At 38.9% G+C, this 26,818-nt stretch overlaps 1 protein-coding gene across 1 annotated transcript in view; it reads left to right on the top strand.

Moving 5' to 3' along the window:
• Positions 1-6,100: 6,100 nt before the first annotated feature.
• Eya4 (EYA transcriptional coactivator and phosphatase 4) overlaps positions 6,101-26,818 on the top strand; it is a gene marked incomplete in the record, with an annotated part of 282,930 nt that continues 262,212 nt past the window's right edge. Inside the window, 1 exon segment of the mRNA XM_008822102.3 lies at positions 6,101-6,496.

The following is a 26,818-nucleotide window of genomic DNA, read 5'->3' as shown; positions in this document are numbered from 1 at the left end:
GACTGAACTGCAATAAGATTAAAAGCTCTTATATTTGTTTAACGTGGCTAGCAGATGACTAAAAGTGGGCATGATATCTGTTTATAAACATCTGCAGGCTGGGTGTAAACATGGAAGATAGAATAGAATTGCATAATATGGTACTAAAAGGATTTAACTTAAGAAAAAAAATTAAGAGAAAACTGAAAAGTAAATATAACAAAGCTCTCTCCCAGAAAATGTGTAATTCCTTTTCTTTAGACACATTGCCAGGAATGAGAACGTTTCACAGAGAGCCCAGGAGAAGAGAATGACCCAACCCATCTCATTTCTTCAATTTAACAAGCTAGCAGAAACTTTTTAAAGTCTGACTTTTCTGCACAAAGTTACTCAGAAAGTGTGTTTATTTAATAGGTTTTAGAAAACCAGCAGCACAGAACTTTAGATTCCTGTTTATCCTCATTTGTGCTCATAGTCTGTCATTGGTAGACAGTGGTCAACCTTGTTCCTATTGAGGCTGGCCTTTAAAACTTTCATTCTTCCCAAACTCAAAGGGTTTGGCTTAGACGCTATTGAGAAAAAATTGACTGACTGTATTTTCAAGACCTGGTGTGCTTCCAGGTAGAGTACAAAGGTGCACTACAATGGTGCTCAAGAGATTTGCTGTGGGATTATTTCTCCAAATATCCAGACCTCAGTTTTCTTTTCTTTTGGAAGGTGGTGGATGTAGTGGGCTGTTCCACTTTTGAGCCTAGGGATCTGTTCTTACTAAAACGATGGTATGAACTTTCCCTTTAGGTTGTTTTCAAATGAAATGAAGGTAAAAATTATGTTTAGGATTTTGCACTCCAAGTGCAAAATTGTTTGTGTAATTTGAGATTCAAAACCGCATGCCAAAATAGTGCTACACAACTGAAAGATAAACTGCAAATGGCAACAATTGACCTATCCAATCCCAGAGGTGGGGGGTAAAGGGAGCTGCTGCTAAGTAGATCTTATAATTCCACTGATTTTTACTCTAAATTCTCCCTCCTAAGCTTCTTTTCTCAGGTTGAACTGAGCAGTAGATACTCTAGTGGTATAACTCAAGCCATGGAAGACTTGCCAGTGCCTTCCAGAATTTGGTAGCAGGTGTCTGGCTGTGGAATGTTCCTGTCTGTCTCACTGTCTTTTGAACTTCTTTTTTTGTTTCTGTCTTTTCTTTCTTTCTCTTTCTTTCTTTCTTTCTTTCTTTCTTTCTTTCTTTCTTTCTTTCTTTCTTTCTTTCTTTCTTTCTTTCTTTCTTTCTTTCTTCTTAAGGCAGGGTCTCTCTGTAGCCACAGCTGGCCTGAATTCACTATGGAGATGAGGCTGGCTTTGAACTCACAGAGATCCACCTGCTTCTGCCTCCCAAGTGCTGTGACTAAAGGCATGTGCCATCATGCCTAGCTTTTCGGAACTTCTTGAATCAGCACACTGGGCTAGAAGATGCTGCTGTGGTGATGTTACAAGTTGGAAACTTTCTGATGGGTGGGTAAGGCCTAGGATGAAGAGAGAAAGAGGAAGAAGGGAAAGACAGAAGGAAGGCAACTAGTTGCTGGTTCAATCTTTGAGAGATTTAATTTGCTTTTTAATCATGTACTTATAAATAGTTGCATTTTGTCACAAGTAAAACAATAAGAAGAAACAAAAATATCTCAAATTTTAAAAGAAATCCCTCAACTTCAGAGACTTCAAAATACACCTTAGATCAATAGTAGATCAATACTTAATTAAAGAGCAAGGTCTAAAAATTACTTGAAGGGTCGGTGAGATGGTTCAGAGAGTAAAGACTCCCGTCAAACCTGAGGACCACAGTTTGATACCTGGAATCAAGTGACTCCCCCAAGTTGGCTTTTGCCCCCCACCACCTTGGCATGCATATTTCCATTCATATGCACACGCACTAAAAAATAAAAAAATAGGTAAATAAATAAACACTTGTAGTAACAATTTTTAAAGACATTCTGAAAATTGGTTGATCGCAACATTTTTCTTCAGTAGTAGGGAAGTTTTTAAAAATGCAAACAAGGAAAAATCAACATGGTTCTGACTTCAAAGCTTCATCTCTACTGGGTAGCTTTCATAGTGTTGAAAGGTGCTATGCATGCTACCCAAAGAAAAAAGTAATCATTAGCCTTACCCAGCTGTGAATACTGTGTGCTTCAACAACTGGCCTGGCAAGATATGGCCTCTGGTGCAATAATAACACAAATATTATGGGAGTAACCAATTACTCTCTAATTGGAATTAAGGTCCACTTCATAAAACAGAGCCCATATCTGACATTGATATCAGCCCTCAGAACCTGTGGCTAGACAGGCCATAGGCCATAGGGGACAGCCTAATACCATTATTTTGGTAAATAGATATAGCATTAAAGCCATTCCTAATGACTTAATGTTATACCTATAGATTAATGCATCGCTCAACTCTTAATGCAACAGCTGGTGATTATCCCAGAAACCCACAACTGGCCAACATGTAGAGAATAAGAGACTGCAAGGTGATAATCCTTGAATTGGGCACCTATATCAAACTGCTTCCAGAGGCTCAGGGTTCATTGTGGAAGGGGTGGTGGGGGATGACGAAAGATTGTAGGAGCCAGAGGTGGTAGATGACCACCAGGAAACACAGTTTCCCAGACGGTTGGAAAGTTACTCATCTGAACTCACAGCAATGGTGACAGCATACACAAGTCCCACATAAGCTCAAGCCAGATAGTCTCAACCTAGATGTTGAGAATTGGGTAATAATCTCCAAGCCTATCTGAGGAACTGTTGGAAAAGGATAGCTGCTAAGATCGATAGAGTCTCTTTTAAGGGTATAATTCTTGGAATTGGGCTGGTGGTACTAAGTTGGTGCGGATGGGGATGATCTAAACATGATCAAAATATATTGTATGAAATTCTTAAAAATTCAATAAAAAAAGGAAAAAAAAAAAGTGAAACCCGTAGCAGGGGACACATGGAGTAACAATGCTTTGAACCAACGTTTCCCAAACTGGTGTGTGAGCTAATTGTAGAAGATAGAGGAAAAAACCCTTACTATTTCCTCAATATAAATTCACTTATAAAGTGATCTTTTGTTTTCGGATTTTCATTTATGATGACAATAAAAAGTTTCCCTTATCAAATACATTTAATATAAGGAGATTTTATTTTTGAATTGTATTTTTAAATTATTTTTATTTTATGCATATGCATGTATTGCCTGCATGTATGTAAGTGCACCCTGCATGCATGTAAGTGCATTTATGTTGTGCAATTCCCATGAGAGTCAGGAGAGGGCATTGGATCCCTTTGAACTGGAATTATGGACAGTTGTTAGTTGATATGTGGATGTTGGGAACCTAACCTGGGTCCTTTGCAAGAGTAGCCAGTGCTCTTAACCCCTGAGCCATCTCTTCAGCACCATAATAAAAGTAGATTTTAACACATTTAAACACATTGTACTTAAATAAACACCTATGAGCATATTGTAGGTTTATGTCAATAATTCTCAAGGTTGTATTTAACAACCTGGAAATACTGGAAAATGGCTTTGTCTAAACAGACTACTTTTGCCGAGGTAACAGTAGTCTTAATTTATTCTGACTCCTGTTCAACTTCCTTCAAAGGTTGGACTGAACATACAACACTTTATTTCACTCCCAGGGGTATGCATACAATATATAAATACTTAGGACTATTATTGCAAGGTCGAGAAGTTGTGCAATTAGCTTTGTCAAATAATTCTGAAGTTCCAGGAGGATAAGTTCACAAGCATGTTCTCTTTTTAGGGGGTCTTTTGAGACAGAGTCTCCTTGTAGCCCCAGCTGTCCTGGAACTCATTATGTAGACAAGGCTGGCTTTGAACTCACAGAGATCTGCCTGCTTCTGCCTCCCAAGTGCTGAGACTAAAGGCGTGTGCCACCACACCTGGCAACAAGCATATTCTTAGGAAGATGTTTAAGAAGTCATGGGGAAGCAAAGGAGCCTGGCAGCTAGGTCAGAATGCTGAAAATTTTACTTTAGAAGATGGCAATGAACCATAATGAGAAAGCCTTATTTCTTTCCAGTGTTAGCAATATTTTCTATTCAAGTGTTGAAATTTGAGTTTATTAATTATGATCCTTTCTATCTTTTCAAGAAGGTAAAATCAAGCCATTAAGCTTTATGCAAAAAATAAATGGAGCCTCTGTGACTTGTGAGAAGGATGCTGACGGCAGTATCCTACCTAATTCTTAGAAAATGCCCGCGCTACCCACTGAGAAGGCTGACACTGTGACTCACCAGTTGGCTGTTTGGCTGCATTGAAAGCATCACAGAGACTAAAAGTGGTATCAGTGTGGTTTGAACCATAGATGTGTCTGTCACTTGGAACCAAGTTGCCCCAAAACTTTGAGCCCTTTATTTTCTCCTCTATAAAATGGAGAAAATAAAGTTGATGATTTCCCCCCATCTGTATTGTCCCTTCAGTTCATATTAGTTGGTGCTTTTCTTTAAGCCAGGAGTGATTTCTTTACAGTGTGCCCAAGGCCCTTTGCTCCAAACCTACCATCAGAACACTTTATACTAGGAGAACCAGAAAAGGGGAAGTTATGCCTAGTAGTGCTTACACCCCAAACAGATCTTCAGGAAAGGACAGTCACTAAGGATGAGAAGGAAGAGTTCCTTTATCAATTTCAGTGCAGCTCCATCTTTCCCATCTCCTTTTAATCATTGTAGAGCATGTCCCACTCATTAATAATCAACTGTAATTACTAGTGTTCAGTATCTGAATTCTGACGGTTCTTGTCAGTTGCATAAGACTACAGTCAAGTGGATGGTGAAAACTGTTTCTGAAAAAAATGTTCAGAATATAGTTAATACTTAAACTATTAATTTTTTGAGGAGAGCTAATTTCTCATCACTTAGGTCACATCGAAGGCAATGTAGGGGTTTGCTCTAGAATCATGAGCTTTGTGGTTAGGGACCACCGGGTTTGTCTTTGGGGGAAGTTATTTAGATTTCTTTGGGCTTTGGTTTTCTTCATCTTTTGTACAGGTTTAATTGTAAAGACATCTGTGGATTTCTCGAGAAAAATCAAAGGAATACATGTATGCTGTGAGCGACCAGCACAGTGCTGATAATAATTTTTAAAAAACATGAATACACATTGTCAACACTGCAGAGAATATGCTGATGAAATGGACCATAGCTTTGGGGAACAGGTGTTGCATGGATGCAAAATTTGTGAATTTTCTTTACTGTGGCCCGCAGGGGTGATGCCCGGATGTGTGTATTAAATGAAGTCCTGTGTAAGGCATACGCAGAAGGCATAGGCTCAAAATGTCGTTTCAGCAATGTACCCTGAGAAGCTCTGACACCGCCTCCGAAGTCTAGTCTTTGCGGTTTGACCTTTGGGAGCCTGGGAGGATGCCTATAGCTGCACCCAGCTCTGGAACCGGCACAGGCCCTGCGCAGTTCATCTGCGCGTGGATAACTCCAAAGCATACATGCTCACGGAAAAGTCTACTTTCTCAGGTCAGAGACAGCTTCCCAGGCTGCTGTGGACTGGTGTTTAACTTTGTTGTAGTAGGCAAAGTCCCTTCTGTCTCCTCCCTTGGGGTAAGTGCCAAGGAGTCCTACAGAGGTCCATAGCCTACACCAGGGACAGGGGAGAAGCAGGAGAGTTACTGCAAAGACCGGGTCGTCTCCTTGAAGCAGGTGGGGACAGGGAAGCCCGATGGCTGGTGGGTCCCTTCAGTGTGGAGGCTGCCGCGGCCCGAGCCAGGCCGGGTGGGGGCGGGGTGGGGCGGCGCTGAGGGCGCGGAGGGCGCGGAGATTACCCCGGCGCCACCAGGGACGCCCAAGGCCCCGGAGCCCCGGCGGTCCCCACGCAAGATCGCAAAAAGTAACAAAACGATGACAGCAGGTATTCTCTCGAGATCGAATGAAAAGGAAGTGCCCGCGCCATCGCCACGGTCCCCTGGGCCCTGCTGCCTGCCGCGACGCCCCCAGCGGCCACCCAAGCCCGAAGTGGCCGCTGAGACGTGCCCCCCCCCCCCCAAGTCTCTAACCCGGCGCGCAAGTGCGAGGCCGCCCTCCTCCGAGCGGCGCACGCTCGGGCCGCTCTGGCGTGAGCGCAAAACTTGCATCCTGTCCGCGTGAAGTTGTCGCTCCACCAGAGAGGGGGACTGAGCAGCCGGGACCTGCGGAGGGGCGCAGCGGCAGGGCACGCGCTGGCTCCTTTCTTTTGCCTTCTCAGACACTCGGCGGCTCCGAGTTTTGGCTCCGGTCCTTTCCTCCTCCCCCTCGGAGCCGGCTCCCCCACCCCGCCCTGTTTCTCCCCCACTTGTGTAAGCTATTTGTTGGGGGTGGCCGAAAGGGATGTCCTGTTTTCACCAGAGACACAGCGCGAAGGGAAAACTTAGACACTGGAAGGAGCGAGAGTAAATATCCAAATCAGAGCTCAGATCCCGGGCTGGGACAGACAATTGAACTTCAGGATCCCGAGGTGGCTCTGGCGACGGAAGGTAAGTGTCCCCCTTTCCATCCCACGCGGATCCTGGAGTCCACGGGATTCCAGTTTTGGAGGAACCCTCCCCCCTGCTGTCCCCTAAAAAGTGTTCCTGACTCTGCTGGGCTTGCGGGGGGAGGGGGGGCTCTGGGGATCGAAGACGCGCTGTGGGAGAGTGTGTGAGTATTGGGGTCCCCCAGGCTTGATCGAAGGCGGCGTGTCCCAGAACAGGGGTCACTGGAACCAAGGCGGTGTGTTCAGTTCAGGAGGACTTCCCAAAGCCCCTAACTGTGGGACAAAGTTGGGTGTCGCCCTGTCCCGGGTGCGGATCCTACCTGCCTGCATCCCGCACCCAGGTTGCCACTGGGCGCGAGCTGCTCTTGCACCCACTCCGTGACATTTATTAGTCTGTGATTACCCTACGTGGCGCGGGCCAGGTTTCTGACCCAGGGTCCCCTGGAGGGCCTCGGGCGCCTGGCTGTGCCCGAGGCGGGTGCTCCTGTCTGGTCAGAGGCCGGACTCTGATCTCCAGGTCCTGACTGCGGTCTCAACCGCGGCGGTGGCACTTTCATCCTTTTCACGTGGCGTGGGCCGAATGTCTCCCGCAGTTTGCCAAGGACCGTTGAAATTAGAGGCTCCTTGTCAAGCGAGTCGCGTTCATTGGCTCCAGACGCGGATGCCTTGGAGCGGTAATAACCTCTCCAAACGAAAAGACCAGGCTGGGGAGAGCAGGTTTTTGTCTTTCTAATTCCGCTGGGTCTGGGGAGGGTGTGGGACTCGAAATGGCTCTCCAGTTTCGCAGGGTGAAGTGGGACTTGCGCTCCTTGCACTGTGCTCCGCATAGCAACCCGAACTTTTTCTTTCTCTCTCTCTCTCTCTTTCTTTCTTTCTTTCTTTCTTTCTTTCTTTCCTTTTTCTCTTCCCCCCTCCCTCCCCTCCCTCCCTCTCTCTCTCTCTCTCTCTCTCTCTCTCTCTCTCTCTCTCTCTCTCTCTCTCTTTCGTTCCACTTTTAATGATTTTCTTTTCTTTCTATACAAGATTCACTAGGAGAGATTCAGGAGTGTTGGACCGAGCTGGTGACTGAGAGGTGGCTAAACCAAGAGGACACAGTTTGATTTTTATCACCTTTCCCTTGGTTGGGGTGCTAGTGTCCGGGTTCTCTAGCACTCCAGTTTCCCGGGAGGCTAACAGGATTGGGAATTTGGTTGAGAACCCATGGCTGTCCTCTCCCTCACGCCCAGCGCTACCCGGTCCCTACCCACCGCTCAAGAATCCTCCTTAACCCTAGGGCAGCTAGGAAGGTGTGAATCCAGGTGTCCCGTCCACCTAGGTGCGGACTAGTCCAGGCGTATGTTTTGGTTTCTGAGCAGTTCCACGTGGGGCAGCTCCGTGTGCGTGTGTGTGCTGTGTACTTGATCTGTGAGGAGGTAACAGGAGTCTCGTGTTCAAACCCAGTGGGCCCTTGGCCATTATTAATTTGCTTTCCTGGCTGTCATTACAGACACTTCCAAAATCTGATACCTAAAGAGATCCAACAGGTTGGGTTTCACATTAAGAGCGCATACTTCACAGTTTTCTTTCTCCCTTACCCCTTTTGGCTTGGCACTCTGGGATCAACGTAATTGTTGGAGAGAAAAGCATCTTTGGGAATATGGCATTTTGCTGCGCCTCTGCTTGCCGTCGCCGCCGTTTTGCACCCTCAGGGCGTTTGTCAGTTTCAGCGCCGGCTCCTGGGGGACTTAGGTGGGAGTCTTTAGGAGCGTTTAGCAACTGCAGGCTCACATCAACAGCTTCTGAAATTTCATTTACACATAGGTGACTGACAGGATTGAAAATGGACCGTGGCGTTTTTGTTTGTTGAATTTTTATTTTTTATTTTTAAGACCTCTCTAAGACAAGAATTGTACCTGATACAATTCCCAGTAGAGCCTAGTCTTAAGTGCCTTCTCTTTTTGTTCGATATATAATATATATTATATATATATATTCAAGCTTATACCTAAGAATCTGAAACAAAGAGAGGCAGAGAGGAGAGATTTCTAAAACAAAATATTTGGTACTTTTTTTGGGTGCGATTTAAGAGATTTGCATTCAGTAACATTGATATATTTTTTTCAAAATAGCATTAGCCCAAGAAATAAAAAGCAGTAGTAACAAGAGACAGACTGTTTTGTGTGGAGCAACAGGCAAAATCTGATTTTTATCATAACAATACCCAGCACAGATGTAGATACACCCATTTTTACCATTGTTATAACCATAAAAAATAGTTTGTTCCACCTGATTAAAAGTTGTAAGTAATTCAAAGTTAAAGTAAAAAGTATTTTGGAATGTCTGTAAGAGAAATGTTTTTAAAAGAAACATCAAAACCTTTGACAGTAATAGCCCTAGCAGTAACATAATTGAGTTGGCTTGAAGCCGCTCCTATTCTCATGATTAGGGATGTCCTTGTTTTTCACAGTAAGTGAATGCCTGAAATCAATGTGGTTTTCAGAAGCCTTTTTTTTTTTTTCCTTTGCAAAGGAAAAAAGCATGCTTTTGCATTTTAAGGCTACCTTAATCATAGGTTGCTTCAAAACTACAATAAGTAAGATGTATTCAATCTTGTTTAATTTTGTTGAACATTACAAATTTAATTTCTCATCTCCAAACTGAAGATGTATGTATGCATTCACATTAGCACTAGTGCTAATTAGCATGTTTAAGTTTTTAAAATGTTAAACCCTAGAACTTGTATGAAAAGAAATTGGTTTAAGAACAGTTTTATTCTCATTAAATATACAGATGCAAAAGTTTAGACAATTTCTAAAAGTTAAGTGAAAAAATTCTTTGCATAAAATTTTATTTCTGAAGAGAGATTGGCTGGTGAGCAGTTTGCCATTTTAGTGTTTTTAAATCTCTCTGTGTTAAAAACAGTTTCTCCTTTTTTAAGTTCTTAAAAAAAATTTATATTGTGATTTAAGGTGTAAATAAATTTTACATGGCCATGGCAAATGCAGTGTCCAGTCTCATGTTTTCAGTCTCTGTTGCAAGTTCTACATGGCTGATGCCATGTCTAAAAATATATTTATGTGGCTTGGTATTTCATTTTTTAAGTATGATGAGCTGGAGTTAAATCTGTAAAATTTTTGAAAAGGTATGATGATAGAAGACTCACAGCTATTGATATGAAAGTTAGAGTATTGGAAAAATTCACATTCCAACCTCCAGATAATACAATTAAATTTATTTCACTTTTACGCAAGGGAACCCCACAGATTTTATGCAGAAATAAGGAGAGTAGGTAATCCCCTTTGAGACTTAATGAACTGTTAAGTAATTTAGGAATGTGAACATTTATTATGTTTTTGCATTATCTTTCTTCTTCTATTGGGTAAATGCAGGAACACTGAGCATTCAGTAAAAACAACCCCCCTTTATAAGGAGTTTATTCACCATCGTCCTGTATTGCAGCTGCTGATCATATTTCATGGAGCTGTTAAAATGCTTAAAACCTAAAATTAGGTACTGTCTGGCGGTAAATATTTCAGATCACTCATTTAAGAAATAAGTAGAAAAGTCTGTTATCAAAACTATAGAACCCTGTCATAGAAGAACCAAGCAAACCTTTATGAAACACCTTGTCATTTTCTCAGGGAAAAGATAATCCTGACAGTTTCTTTTTCAAATGGATATTATCCTTCCATATTTTAAACTCTTACTGTGTGTCTCAGTAGGAATATCTTAAGCTAATTGTATTCAGAAGTACAGTTGGGGGATTTTATTACAATGGTTACTAGGTGAAGGAAATCAACACCACCCAGAATGGATGACGATGGTGTGTACCTGCTTCTCTCATGAAATTTTCTTGCTGAACTAAGATCCAACATTCCCTTCAGTGCATTCACCCTCCAGATGGGTGAGATGCAATGGTGTGTTCAACTGTACAATGTTCAGTGCTGCATTTTGCAACTTGATGTGTTTGAATGCAGGGGACACTGAATATTCATTAAATTGTGCTTGGAGTCAAACTTGGCGTCACTGAGCCTGAACTTGAGTGGAAGAAAATAAACAAAAGTCACATATTCAAAAGCAGCACAAGTTACTTTGCTTGCTTTTAAGAGGTCTGAAGACTTTGTAAACATTACTATCACGTAATATTGCTGTGGTACTGCACATTAGTGCATGCCCTGGTGATGCGTTGCTTTCCGCTGAACTTCTGAGCTTTACTCTGGCCCCGTACATGTGTTTAGTAAGGAAGAAAGTGAACAGTCTTTTCTCTTTTCCAGAAAGAGATGAAACATTAATTTTCAAAAGCAGAAGCCATTTTGAGCCTTCAAGACCACATTTACATGGTGGTTTAAGACAGTTTCTAAGAGTCACCTCTAAATCTCACTGTAACCTTTTCTGTCATTGGAAGGTGCTAATTGATCTTAGCACTGACCTAATAGCATAGTTTGATATTCGAAACCGGTCAACATTGGCCTGGCCTTTTCTCACCCTCAAATTTCACTACAGGGCTGATAAAGAAAGACACCATATTTAAGATATCAGAAGTGTTTTCTCATATAAAACATTTAAGTAAAATCTATTCATACTCAAAACTTTTTATGTATATGTAGTAATCTATTTTATTTTAGTATCTTTTGGATCATGAGAGAAAGATTCGTATTATTATGTTAGGACACTTAAGACACTTTACCTGATAAGTAGTTTTGATAGACTGAAAATGTATTTGAATTTTTTCAGAGTGAAATTTCATTATACCATTATAAAGTAGATGTCATGAAACATCATATCTAAGATTATTTTTTCTTAAGTATATTCATATCTTAAAATGTGCTTTTCAGTGAAAGTAGTTTCCTCTGAATGGTTGCCAGATGTCTTTCTATGCAATACCATCCTATTGGGTCATTGAGACCTTTCTACCAGGTAAGCTAACAGTAACTGGGGATCTATTTTCTGTAAAACAGTGTCTTATGAGATTTATGTGGATTAGCTGATTTTAATCTTCTTAAATCCTCATGCCAGGAATTAATGAATGAAATGCTGTTATTAGTCCCATTTTACAGGCCAGACAGCTGAGGCCCAGTTATACAGTAACAAGGTGGATCCAAGATCCTAACTTCTCAGTCTGACCACCAGCACCTTTCTTCTGAAGCATCATGCTGGGCAGTTGCTCCCACCAGTTCTCTGTGAATTGTTTTTATTAGTGGTACAAAAACATCTCAAGTTTTTTTTTTTTATTATTATTAGTTACCTAAGGAAAAACTTAAAAAAATTAATTTCATATTACACCTGTAATTTCATATCTAATGTTGTTTAACAGAAGATCACAAAATACATTGAAATGAAAAAAAATAAATGTCTAAGTATTATATTTTATTGATTTTGTGTGTATGTGGAGGCCAGAGGACAACTTTTGGGAGTTGGTTCTCTCTTTGTACTAAGTGGGTCTCAGGAGAGAACTCATATCCTAAGGCTTGGTGGCAAGTGCCTTGAGTCACTGAACCATCTTGCTGGCCCCAAAGTCCCTATGTAAAGAAACATAGTTGCAATAAGCGATTTGTCCAAGTAGCCCAAATCATGAAGGTGGTAACAAGTGACTGATCTTGTAGAAACACATTGTGACACTTTTGAATCATGACGAGTATATGACCGTCTCTGAATTTTCCTTTGTTTTTTTTTTGCTTTAACCTTTGGTTAGCATATTAATAGCTTCACAGTTTTATTGTTACTATTGATGTTCATGCCTCAAATCTATACCTTTATGTTAAGCCAACTAATAAGAAACAAAGTGCCCTGGACTTCTAGAAGCTGACTTAAATTGTAAGGGGCTAAGTCATAGTTCAAAAATATCTTCAACTTACATGGTTATAAGACTTTGCATTTATAATCTTTTTGAGGTAAACATTTTTATTTTCCTATTAATGCCTGTTTAAAAACTTTGAAGCATTTTTTCCCCAGGAAGGCAGTGGCTCTAATTATCCATTTACATATTTAATTACAGACCCATTTCTCAACTGAAAGCTGGTGATATGCCCACCAGAGAGATGTGCCAGTGCTCTGTGTGAATCAGGAGTGGGTACCCTGACTTACTGTCACTGCTCCTGGAGTTCTCTACAATGATCTTTGGATAGATGAAAACAACTGCAAAAAGGACATTTTTTGATGAAGGGGTCAGTTCAGAGAATGAGCTCTAGTGGCAAGCACCACAGTCAGAGCTACTGCAGAGGTTGAGGCAGAAGAATCACACCAGCTGAGGTTTGACAACATGAATTGGAAACCGGCTTAGGTTACATAGGGAGACCCTCATCTCGAAAAAAACAAGCAAGCAAGCAGCCCCACAAATAACCTCTCAAATAAAATATCTTCCAGTGTAATACATCAGCAAAAACTCTCTGTTCACTTAACTAGAACTCAAATTCCTATTTACCAACCTCTGACTTCAGTTCGTTTTAGCACTGAAAACATAAAAATCAGCCAAAATCTTCTCCATGTGTAGTTTCATGTCTTACTGAGGCTCATAGACCATGAACCTTGCTCTTTACTGAAACATCTTTTCTTTTTGAAGACTGTATGAAAACCCACACTCAGGAACCTAAATTGAGCTGACGTCAAATTTTCATGTAAATTATTGCTACTGTTTCTGTTATTCTTTCCCCCTCTCTTTGTAAACTGAAAGGGGTGTTTATCCTGAAGGGCTACAATTAAATCATAAAAAGTTACATTCATATACCATTAATTTTAATACTGCTCACAAAAACAACAGCATTAGGGTTGAAATTCTATCTTTGATCAGCTATATGTACCTCATACTGAGAGGGTTTAATCTCTACAAGGTCATATACAGAATTCACAGACCTCTGCATTTACCCTAAGGAGCAATCTATTCATTACATTTCACCTCGACTTTGAACTCCCTAATGTTAAAAGATTTTAAAAGACCGAAACGTTGTGATTAAGAGATTGACTATTTCTAGTAATGTTCCCAATATGTTGAAAAGTGGTAATGACTTGGAGTCAACAGATTTCTGCTATAGCTAATCCTTTTCCTTAAACTTTTGTATCTGGTTGCAAACGTTTGTTCATGTATGGATATGACCCAGGTAATTCTAACTAAATTTAATCACAATCTGACTGAGTCATGTTTAAATTTCCTTTTGCAGGTCTTTCAGTAAGCTCAAACTGCTTCTTTTGGTAGGTAACTAAGAATGCAAATCTTGGGCTGGGGAGAGAGCTCAGTACAGGACCTAAGTTCAGGGCAAACATGAAAAAAACAGTGAGGTGTGGTGGAAGGTGCTTGTAATCTCAATGCTAAGGGGACAGAGAAGGATGGATCTCTGGGACCTTGCTTGCCAGCCAGCCTAACCCAGTTGGCAAGATACAGGTCAGTGAGAGACTCTGTCTTGAAAAAAAGGTGGACAGTTCCTAAGGAATGACTATCTTTTGGCCCTCATAGGCATGCACAGACGTGTGCACATGCATGTAGTAGAACACACACACACACACACACACACACACACACACACACGCACGCACTGAAAATTCAGTAAGCCTGTAGAAAACTAGAGGTTGACAACGGTAGTGTTTTACTTTTTTAAAACTGACCCCACAAATAATTTTTAAGTCTATTTTATATCATTGATTTGGTGACCTCAGTTATTAAAGCCTTTCTTCATAAAAGCCTAGTGAATGTTTTGGCCCATGGAAAATGTTCTTTAAATACTTTTTATTATCAGTATTACTGAAGACATACAAAAATTAACATGACATGAAGAGACTTTTCCTCCCTTTTACTCTATATTATTTTGAAAACTTTGGGGCATTTGGTGTCTTAATACAATTATCTTATATATCTTTCTCGGCAATTATTTAGCACAGTCACTGTAACCATCTCACTAGACTAACTCCAGGTGAACACTTGTATGTACACTTGGTCACTGTAGTCTATGTCATAGCAAGTATAATTTTGACACATTGATGCCTCTCTTGGAGGACTGCACTGGACTATGCTTGATCTCCCTATAAGAGTTTCTTATCCCTTGAATGTTCACAATTGTTCATCGTTGTTATCAGGTCTTCTTTAGAAAACTGCTGTCTGAAAGGAAGATTCCAGAATTTCCAGCAGGGCCTGCAGTCTTTCATGCTAAGAACTTGACCAGATTGTCATCTTCCTCCCTCAGCATCCTCTCAGAAGATATCTCTCCTGCTGTCACAGGGGACTCTCCACCTCTCAAATGCATCTTGGTCATTCCCACTTTGTTTCTTTCTGCATGTGATCTTGTTTGCAGTGTATCTTCTCTTTGTGTCTGCAACTCCCTTTTCTGTTTATTTCCCCAAGATTTCAAATGCAAAATATGACCTCCTCCAGAACCTGATTTGGACATTTCTTTTTCCTTTCTGCCCAAAGCACCCAGTTTTTACCTTTACTATAGCACATGCCACGTTGAGTTAAAATATTTTACATTACTGTCCAAATCCTCCTCTAGATAGACATTGGCTGGAGCAGGGGAGGCATCAGCTGTGTTTGTCATCTCTGGATATTCATTGAATGGTGTTGTTCTTGAAAAAATAAGTAGGAGATCATTAAAATTCCTATTGAATAAATGAGTAAAGGAATTGGGTAGGAAGACATCCGTACTGACAGTAGGCATCCCTGTCATGGGATGGGACTGGGAACAGCGGAAAGAACAATGGCTGGAAAACTTAAGAACAAGTTCAGAGACTTTGGAAACTAACCCAGGAGAACTGCAGTACCTAATCCATTTGTAGACATTGTGCAGTGTGTGTGTGTGTGTGTGTGTGTGTGTGTGTGTGTGTGTGTGTGTTGTGTGTGTAGAAATACTACTGGGAACTGAGAGAGTTAGTGGGTAAGAAAAAGATCCTGAAAAATCTCTGGAGATATTGGTATTTCATAGAACTTGAAATGTGAGGGACCTAATTCTTAAAAATGCATAGTGAGAACCGAGAATATGGCTGCTTGGGTCAAACCAAGCTCTGACATAAAGACTTTAGAAAGGCTGGTACATCACTTAATGTGATTTTGGCTCTGATTTCTTGTGTATAGTAGAGTTTTTACATGAGCTTTGTAGAGGATTCAGTGGGTACACATATGCAAAACATTTAGAACTAAGTCTAATGTGAACATTATGATTGTGACTATGTAATTCAATAGATTACCCACATATGATCCAAACAGAATTAGAATTCAGTTTTTTTTGGAATCCTAAGTTGAGAACCATAAACTGAGTCTCCAGTTGTACAAATTGGATGTTCTGCGTTCATCTTGGTATCTAAGGCTGTATTTAGAGCCCTAACCAGGCAGTGCATATACTCAAAAGTCAGCCTTGTCCATTTTTATTGTATGGCATTTATGTTATTAATTATCATACATATAATCATCAGTTTATTAGGGCTCCGATTAATGTGATTCTTCAACTAACCTAAGCAATTAGAAACACATTTGCTTTTGAACCCTCCAGTACCAATTATTAGTAAAGATACAAAATTTCAAATATGAGTGAATTTGATGAGCTCCATGTAAACTTATGAGAAACTTGAGCTATTCCTTTGATTCTTACCTTCACATTGATAGTTGGAGATTATTAGCACCTTTGTTTTTTAATTTACCATTCAGTCCTTAGATGGAGTTATAATAGCTGTATGGTAGGATAGAACAGAGGTAAGAAGGGGAGGTTTAATGGTCAACTATCAACATGAAGTTTTTTTCGTGTACTTGAACTGTACAACATCTGTATAAGCATATGGTAATATTAATGCAGTACTTGAGTCTCTCCCTTTAATATATTCAGATTACAGTTTCTCAGATTCTGATTATTGGTGTTTGGGGCTGCATCATTTGTTCAGGGAGTGTTCTCTCGAGCATGGTGCAGTGTTTAGCAACACTCCTGAACTCTCCTCACTAGGTTCCAGTATGCTTCTGTCTCCCGGGTAATGGCAGAGTCTTTAGACATTATCAGATGAATGCTGGTAGAAAAATTCCCAATTGAGAACACATAGCCAAAACAGATCTAAATATCTCTTGATATGGTGAAAAGACTCCCAGTGCTCTGCATAAGAGGATTGTTCTACCTCCAGTCAACTGTGGAGAATCTAATTCCTTCCTTCTACGTTTAAACACAAAGTCAAACAAGTCTCATTAGTCTGTGTTGATAGATGAACTTCACACAGGGAGGATTTACAGATAAGCTTAGATAGGTTGACCATCTTCAGCATATTTTCCTTTTATGAAAATGATATATTTGTTAGGAGCAGAGTACCTGGGAGGATGTGCAGGATGTAAATATTTATTTAAACGACCTCTGTGCTAATTCTGATTATTTTTACTGTTATTTTTTAGTAGACATTTTTTATTAAATTTTTAATCATGACAATTACCTAATTACCTATCCTTTTCCATAGATAAATATTCAGTAATATGAATCTTTTACTTTATTTAGTGTATGGTGTCACAAAGGGTACTTTATGTTGATAGCTAATACTGTTAAACTACATGAAGAACTGAATCTCTTGTAATGAGAACTTTTCAAATGGCAGTGGGTGTAGCCCAGGGCTAGAGTACTTATTCAGGATGCAGAAAACTCTAGGTTTGATTTCTATCTCCACAAAGTTGGGGGAGGGCATTGAAGTTACAGGTGTGTGTGATACCACACTCAGTAGAAAGAAATTTTCAAACAAATTATGTCTTAACTTTCAGTTTGTGTCATAAGTCTGGAAACTTCTACATTTCTACATCTTTAAAGGAAGTAAAAAAATCAAAACATTTCATATAACACTGTCAAAGTGAAAAAAAACAAAATCAAAAGCATTACATGTACTACTGTCTTTTGATGACTTACCAAACTTAGCTTTTGTGTTCTAATTCTGTTGGGATAGTACTTAACATGTGGCTTATTTAAAGTTGATTTGAACTTGAATTTAAGCCTGGCTATAGTCTGAGAATTACCCCCATGTCAACAGGTGTAAATAAAAGATGCTCCAAAACTCACTTTAAAAATACAAACTGAGAATATCTAATGTCAAACATAAAACAAGATTGGCTAACTAACCACATGAGTTTTGAGGTGACTGTGGAAACTATTTTGAACCATGAAACATTAGTATTATAAATACATGATTATACTTTTATGATCTTTACACAATAGAAATTTTCAAATCTTTTTATTAGTAATTGGAAAGATTCTTGAAATTCTGTACTATGTATTGCCTCAAATGGATTTACTTTAATTATATTGGGCCTATAAATCATGTGTCATGGACACTGCCAGACTGGCCTAGGGATTTCACATCAATCATCAATTGATACTTAAGTAGGAGGTAGGGTAGAGAGATTTGACCTTGAATGCACATGCAAACACACACAGAGTCATACCTTCTTTTGCTTATGATGTGATTTTTGAAGAATATTTTTAGTGGAGAAAGTGACTTCAAGTAAAGCCCATTGTATGTGACCAAAGCGTCTTTCTAAGAGGAATAGGACCCTGCAGAGAGTCAGGTTGCAGAGAGGTGGAGTGGATGCCAAAGACAGGTGGAGGCCAGATTAGAGGTGTTGAGTTGGGAGTGATTTAAATTAGGGACTTAAATTAGGGATTTTGGACTACAGAGGGGAGTTCTACCTTATGTATTGACAGGAAACCCAAAGAAGACATAGTGAACCTCATGCCCATCTAGTTGCTTTGTGCCAGACCTTTAGCAGGAAACCTGGCAGCTGCTTTAGGCACTGGAGAACGGCCAAAAATCCAGAGGTTCTGTTTTTCCAAATGAGCACTTCCCTGGTTCATAAATCAGGGAATGCCCCCAGAGTACTTAGGTCCTGTGTCTACTTTCTCAAGTTGGTTCTTTGCACTGTGCGTCTGAACATGGTGAGACCTACTGATTTTTATGAATTTTTTTTGGCCTATAATACAATCATTCACTTCCTTTTCTCTCCCTGGGATATTCTAAACCACCTTAGCCCACTTGCCCATTTCTCTTTTGGTACCTACCTGGACCTCCTGCTCCCTAAAATCTACTCATTTTTCAAGAATGTCTCAAATATCACCTCCTCTGGGAAGCCTTCCCATAATGCTTGGGCAGAATGAATTCTTTTTTTCTCTGTAATATCATATCACTCCATCTGTGCTATTAATATAGCATATTAATATAATATATTGTGTTGGGGCTAATTGCATTTGAGCTTGTCTGCCAGAGAGACTCGGAATTCACTGATGAGAGATGCTATGTCTTTGACTCTCTGTACCCCAACATCTAGAAATATTAGTGGAAACTGAGTAACCAGATGATTGCATGTATATCTTCCATAAATGCTAAGCCAGATAGCTACAAGAATGAGTCCTGTGTATGGTTTAGGAAATTGATTCTCTATTGCTTATAGTCATGGAAGCTTTTTATTGGCTATTATCTACTTTACATTATTTAATACTTCATTTGTGACAAAGTATTACTGATTATCTAGTGAAAAAGATATATCCAGCATAAGGTGAAATTTTAAGTCAGTTCAAAAACACATTTGTAGTTGAGGTTCATATTCTTCAGACTCTAAATTTTCTCTAGAATCAAATGTTGACCTCTTCAGTTGCTTTCTGCAGAAAGAAATATGATGTTATTCAAAATAATATTCAACCCTCACAATTAAGATTTCATCAAGAGGAAATGTTTATTTCTGTCAGTGTCTCAAACATGGAGTCCCAAACTCCCTGATCTGTAGAAGTGTATGTGGCCTTTGTTGAGAGAAGTTAGGTCTTTGTTTTGTTACAGTGGAGGATGGAGCTTTTTTGTTTTATTTTCTAGTGGCTTGTTTTTAGGTATTTTCCATACAAAGATGAGCAAGACCCTTCAAAACCACAAACTTGCTTATTTAGGGGGAAAAAACCCTTTCCTACATTCAAAAATAACATTAAATTAAGACTATTGTTTCCAATAGCCTTAAAAATTGTGGTTTTATTTCCTTGTCTGAGTCATTTTGGATGTAGCACACATTTACACGACATCATCATGAAATAGAGTTGCTTGCTTTCAGTGGATGCATTGTGTATTGGAGTGGAAGCAGAAGAGAGGTTTGCCTAATCTTTCCATTTTATAAGATGCTATAGTAAGTGACAGGAAATCAGTTGATCAAAATGAAGTTAAATAAGTAAATGATATATCCCACAGCTTAGACATTCCAGAACTCCCAATTCTCCATCATGCTTTGTGTCTGATGAGTAGTCACAGTCTGGAGTCAGAATAGCTTTGTGCACACCCAGACTCTGCCACTCATGGGCCCTGGAAACCTTGGGCAAATGCCTAAGCTGCTCTGAACTACAGTTGTGGTAGGTATAAGTAATGATAACAGAATAGCTGCCTCATAGAGTTGTGGGAGGGAGTAGCTGAGGCCAAGCAAGAAAGCTACGTGGCTTTCAGTATCAGAACCAAGGTCTCCTTTGAATTGATTCCTTTGAATAAACTACTGAGTGCATTTAATACCTACCCCCCAAGGGAGAACTCATGGTACTAAAGCAAAGTTCTTTTCTGTAATCACTCATTTTCTGAAGCATAGGAATTCATACTTGGTGGGGAATTGAAACACATGGGCAGGATTACCTCTGGGAGGAGTGACTGAAAGGGACAGGAGTCTGGCAGTGTTGTTCATGTCCTTTATCTTGGTTTGGTAGCTGCTGATATGGATGTTTTTATTCAACAAAAATTCATCAGCTGCCAGCTTTTGATTTGTGTATTTTGTGTGCATGAGTGTTTTTTTGTTTTGTGTGTGCATGTTTGTGTGCACAAGTGCAGAGGCCACAGGTCAACTTTGTGTGTCACTCCTTGGGAGTTGTTCACCTTGGTTTATGAGACAGGGTCTCTCAGTAGGATGTAGGGCTCCCTAGGCTGCTGGGCAGTGAGCCTGTCTCCATCCCTAGAACTGAAATTACAAGTAAGTACCATGGTGCCTGGCTTTTTACATGGAGTTGGTGTCAAATTCAGATCCTCACGATTATGCAGCAAGCACTTTACTGACTGAGTTGCTTCTCCAGTTTTTTATTTATGCATTTGACTGTGAATATGTTACACTTAATTAAAAACTAAAAATAAATATATATTTGAAGTAGAAAGTGAATTTTTCATTGTCTCCTCTGCAAATCAAAGTAAGTTTTTCCTATTGATTTGCTTCCTTTCAGACTTTTTTCTTAGATAATGTGTAAATATGAGCACTAAATGAAGCTATAACTTATTTTGTATTATTAACATAGAGTTGGTTCACTGATTCTCTTTTAACTCATCTTTGATATGCAGAATAGTGAATACTCCCCTCTATGTCACTACATTGATACCACATAACTACATAGTCTTGGGTATTTCCACTTAATACATACATGTGTCAGAATTTAACTATATATTTTGCACCCATGTTTTTATTATTAAAGAGGGAGATTCTTTCTTTTTTCTTTTCTGTGCTGGGACTTGAATCCAGGGCCTCGCACATGAAAGAACTATGCCATTGTTCACCTTCCAGCCCCATAATGATGAAATTTATGTATTTCTTTGTACACTTGCCAGATTCTCTAATAGTTGAAAAGGTAGACGCAGTAGTAACAGGTGAGAGTATGCATTTATTTTGCATAAAGGATACAAAAATGTTTTTTGAGAATGATCATGATTCCTTGAATCCCTATGATGAGGTTCAAGTGTTCTTCATAAAATCCAACTGCAGAAATTTTTAATGTGAGTATTTGAAATCTGCTTAACAAGAATATTTATAGCAGTGAATTCCTTGAGATGTATAAACTTATTGGAATACTCCACTGATTAGGACAAATAATCTCATAAATAACATATATAATATATGTATTCTGGATATAATTATTTTTGATCTTTTTGAGACAGGGTCTTCTTGTAGACTCAGCTAGCCTGGAACGTCTTATATAGATCAGGCTGATCTGATCTCACAGAAATCTGCCTGCCTCTGCCTTCCAAGTGCTGTGATTAAAGGCATGTACCACCATGCCCGGCTAATAGATATAATCTTTAACACAAGAATTATTACACTCAAGTTACATAAATATCTGTAGTTTATATTTATAGCTCAAACTAATTAATAAGAGAATGTAAACCAGTGTATGCATTATACCCTAGTTTTTCATTTTAGTACAATATTTATCAAAATATTTAACAGAACTGGCTCTAACTGATATGACTGATGAAAACCTATGGGGAATTGAATGTCATTATTCTATTTAGAACCCACTGGGTACCTAACATAGTCCTAAGCGTCATATATATAATTTTCTATTTTCAACCTATAAAGATATAGACATGATATTAATACAAGATTACACCATTCTGAATGTGTCAATAAATGTTACTGTATATTAAAATATTAATCATACGGTATCTATTAATTTGTAAATCTGAAAATATCTTTTCTATATGACAATTAAACTAAGGCATCAAAATATAAAAATTCCCTCTCCATCTTGCCTAATAATGTGTTATAAAATTGACAATTAAATATACTAAACCAGTCTTTAAGGTTAAAGTCTTATAACGTGGAAAATTTTGTATGCAGACGTTTAATTTCCTATAGTTCTGAATAAGATTCTAGTTGACTTTCAGTGGTTACCTAGCACCTTAAAGATTAACCCAACCGAAAATAGCTGCCATATTCCTCCAGCATTGGATAAATATGGCTATCAATTTTTGTGTTTTTATTTCCAGCAGAATTTCCTGTTATTCTAAGGGATTCTCTAGGACTTATGCACATAAAACTGAAAGTTATATTACTGTAGGGAAAGTGCCCTGTGTCTTTGAGAAGGAACTCTCTTGCTAACTTAAGTACTGTATGTGTATAGAATAGCTAACATTTTCCTCCCAAGAAATTTCATGTATGCAGTTAAAGCACTCTTAAATTGATTAAGGATTTGTTATGTATTTCCAGAAGCACTCAAGAGTACTTTTATGGTTATAAGAGTAGAATGCATTAGGATGCCAGAAACCAGTGAATACGCTAGAGGCCTTCAAAACCATGCCCGACATTCCTGACTTCACCATATAAACATGTGGAGTAGCCTGGAAAAACACAACAATTCTCTTTCCTCCAAGGTGGGGAGGCCTATGAAGATAGCACTTTAACTGACTTGAATATTAATTTGATACTTTCTTGGTTAGAAGTAATTTTTATTACTTAGCAAATGGAATGGAAGGGCAATAAATATGACTGATATTTATTTCTCAAGTAATGTATTACTTTACATCAGATCTGAACAGTTACCTTTATATTTTTTGAAAAGTATATTCTAACAACTATTACAGTATTTTGCCTATTAATCAGGGGAGCTAAAAAGCGTTTTATAAATGTTGAATCAAAACACTCCCTGCTGTGAGGGAATTAAATTTCAAGCAATATACTACTTTTATAGGGTGAGAAAATGAAGTATGGAAAAATTACAAGATTTTCCTAAAGCTGTACATTGAGTCATTGCAAACAGAAATCTATGATCTGTTTGCCTGATTCAATTTGAAACTTCATGAAATTAAAATTATCCTTTTATTGACATATGCTTTAGAATGTTTCCTTATTTACTAATCTGTTCATTCATTCATATGTACATTTTAAAAGGATCAGTATTGGTTCATATCACACTTAAAATGCATATATCATATTTTTTCAATTTCTTTACTGAAATGAGTAAGAAATAGAGGAAACACACACACACACACACACACACACACACACACACACACAGAGAATTGTCCAAGTGTGGGCCATAGTATTGAACATGGACTGCATCTGAACCTCTTTCAGTTGCAAATACAGCAACTGGTCAAATGTTTGCCCTGCAGTTTGACAGAAACAGCCCTGGATAGGCCTGGGGCACAGAGTGGTGACCAGAGGATGCCACAGTAATCATGGAGGGCCCAAAAGATTAGTGTCCCCATCTCCATAACCAGACATCTTTTTAGGGTTGATTTTATCAACAGGGACAAATTATTGAAATTTATATCCTGTCTTGCTGAGTTTTTAAAATTTTTAGTTTTTTGGTTGGCATATAAAATATCAGCTTCATTATGATATGCCATACATGTTTATCATTGCACCTTGATTTTATTTACTCTTGCACTGTCCCCCCATTCCTTCATCCCTCTCCTTCCTCTTTCCAAATAATCTCCCTTCTATTCTCTTACCCTGTGTGTGTGTTTTTTACACTAACATGTACATATGTTTTTAAGCTAAAATGGATATATAGTGAAATCTAAATTCTGCAAATAACAAAAAAAAATATTTGGTCTTGTTGAATTTTAATTCTTACATTGAAAGTTCTTAATGTGATGTTTTTCTTGTCAGTATAACTCATATTTTTTTTCTTTGCCTTCTTCCTCTCATTCACCAAAGTTGAAGAGTCTTGTTAAAGCAAGTAGTTTTTCTCCGTGTCAGCCTTCACCTCGCCTCACCTCTCACTGTTTCTTTATGGTGACTGACAGAGGGGGACTTAAGTAACTTTCCAAGAAAGAAGTCTTTGGCAACTCTTGGGTACAGCACCTTCTAACAGATGCCCCAGAATTGTCCTGATGCCTCCACCCTCATCCCTTCTACAGAGGGGGAGGGGATGAGCAACATCTTCTGTTAGTTTTCTTGCTATTTTTCTTTTACTGGTTTCTGTTTGTTCCACTCCCTAGCTCTTTCTTTACTTGGAAGTCTTTTCCCAGAAGGCTCTTTGATCCCAAGAGCATTTGTACCCCTGGAACCCAACCCACTAGATTGTATAAAACAAGCCCAGGCATGTTCGAGTGCTAGAGAAGCTAAATCTTCCTGTAGCTTAATAGGAATGTCTTTTTCTCCTAGATTTAGTTTTAAACAAACAAGCAAACTAAGAAAACCTTAGGGACTTTTTCAGAGGCACGTTCTTACTGCTTTGAAAATTTATTGTCATTGATTTTCATTTCAACCAATTGATTTCCCTTTATAAATTTGTCTAAATATAAATGGGATATTTGGGCATAAATTAATGTTGACCTATATTAGTACAATGTCAGTTTATAATTGAGTGATTTAAAAATAATGATGTACTGTGGTCTAGCTCATATCTACCTTGTACTTACTGCATTTCCTAGGCAATTATGTTTTTGTGGTTGACTGGATTCCTCCATCATTCCTGTTGGGAAATAAATATATGTTTTAAATTTTTCATTAAAGATGTGGTCTGCTTAACTAAGGGTATGTAAAGAAAACATGATTTAGGGGGCGACAGGAGTGATAGCATGCTTTTAATATCTCACAGCCTGCCATGCCAATGTGAAGGATTCAGTTTACACTCTGTGGCTCTGGTGGGCAGACCAGAGAGTGGAAGTTCTGACATGTGTGTTACAAACTAAAATATAAGGAAGAATGAAAGCCAGAAAGAGGAGAAAGAGGTGGGTTTGTTCCCACAACTAAGAAGCTTCAAGCATTAGACCTACAGAATCGTATGATTATACTGTAAACAAACATGATTTATTTCTATGTTCTGTGTGATCCTAAGACAAAGAAAAAGGACTGTGGATTCTGTTCAGTCTCTGTATTCTCTTCTTCCTCTTGCCGTCTCTCTACCCTCCCTCCATTTTGTGTCTCTCTCTTCCTCTCTCCAAGTTTGCCCTTAAAGTCAAAACATTAAACAGAGAAGCACATGCAGTTAAATCAAAACACCAAATTTTATTTGAGACATCATTTTCTGAATTCTGTGCTAGTGCTTAGAGAACCTTTTGGATTTTTAGATGCTTTGACGATAGCTCCTTCCCCTGGCCCCAATAAAATAAAACGGACTTTGAATGTAATGACAAAGTCAGAAGAATTAGTTGTTTTGCTTTTTTGAGATAGGGTTTCACTGTGTAGCCCTGGCTAACCTAGAACTCACTACATAGATTAGGCTGGCTTTGAATTTGTAGCAGTTCTTCTGCCTCTGTGGCCTGAGTGTTGGGCTTACAGGTGTGCACAACCATACTTGGCTGAAGAACGAGTTTTAAACTCTGTATATGCTACAGGGAAATTTATTAAGTAGAACACATGTTCACATTTTCCTAGAAACCTCAATTCAAAATCTGGATTATTAAAATTTTCCTGAGTAGTCCCAAATTTTGGTAGGGCAAGCAGCAGCATCTTCAGTCCTTAAGTAATATTTGCTGTGGACACAATTCAAATGGATAACATGGCTTTAGGTAAATCAAATTTACTGATGCAATGTAGATCTCGTTTACTTTGTTATTTATTGGGACTCTCCCCTAATAAAAATGTTTTCAGTCTCCACACTTTGATTCCTAAGAAGTTAATGTTATGGAAACAACTGACAGTAAGAGATACATCTGTGCCTTAAAACAAAACAAAACAAAACCAAAAACAAAAACTGCTGTTTCTGTCTTTGCATACGTTTATGGAGAGGAACACTTCTGAGGCTTATCTTTGAGTTCACAAATTGTGTCTTTGGCAGTTCTAATGCGTTGGTCATTTAATTCATTGGTTCATTTCAGTGCATCTGGACATGGTGGCACATACCTCTAATCCCAGCACATACGAGGCTCAGGCACAAGGATCATAAGTTTGAAGCCAGTTTGGGCTACAGAGTGAGGCCCTGTCTCAGAAAAATTTAGTGCATACATATGTATCTGTATGTATGTGATACTTCTGTGTATATATGATATGCACGAGACTGTGTGTAAATTTGTGTATGAGTATACATGTCCACAGTCTTGTGTGGAGGTCAGAGGGCAACCTTGGATGTTGGTTTTCATCTTCCACCTTGTTTGAGAGAGGCTCTTTGTTTTCCTCCACCAATGGGTATACCGAGCCTGCTGATCTATGAATTTCTGGGATTCTTCTGTCTCCACTCCTTATTTCACATTGGGAGCACAGGGATTATAGATGTGCATGAGTACCTCCAGTTTTACATGGGTCCTGAGGTTTCAAACTCAGTCCTCACACTTACCAGGCATATACACTGCATAGTAAATCATTTCCCCAGCCTATTAATATATATATTTTTTTAAGTGGAAAATGAGTTTATTCTCTGATAAACAATAAATGCAATAAGCATTACAAATGGTAATAGAAACATGGAAGGAGAGACAGAAATATACCTTTATAGAGCGATCAGGGAAGCTTCATACATGTGACATCTGAAAAAATTATCAGTCTTGAACTCTTGAAATACAGTTCATATATGAGACTGGGAAAGTGCCCAGTGATACATTTTAAATAATCCTTCACTTAAGACAAGAAATACATTTTCTTATTGAAATGGACTTTATTAAAGAATTCTGATTAGCATTTTCAGTTTCAAGCCATGTATATTATAATTTCTGAGCCTTCATGTGATGAAGAATTATAAAA

The sequence above is a fragment of the Nannospalax galili genome, unplaced genomic scaffold, assembly GCF_000622305.1.
Source record: "Nannospalax galili isolate Female #2095 unplaced genomic scaffold, S.galili_v1.0 scaffold186, whole genome shotgun sequence".
In the NCBI taxonomy this organism is placed as follows: domain Eukaryota; kingdom Metazoa; phylum Chordata; class Mammalia; order Rodentia; family Spalacidae; genus Nannospalax; species Nannospalax galili.
Note: the sequence above shows the minus strand (reverse complement) of the source record. Positions and strands in the feature narration are given on the sequence as shown.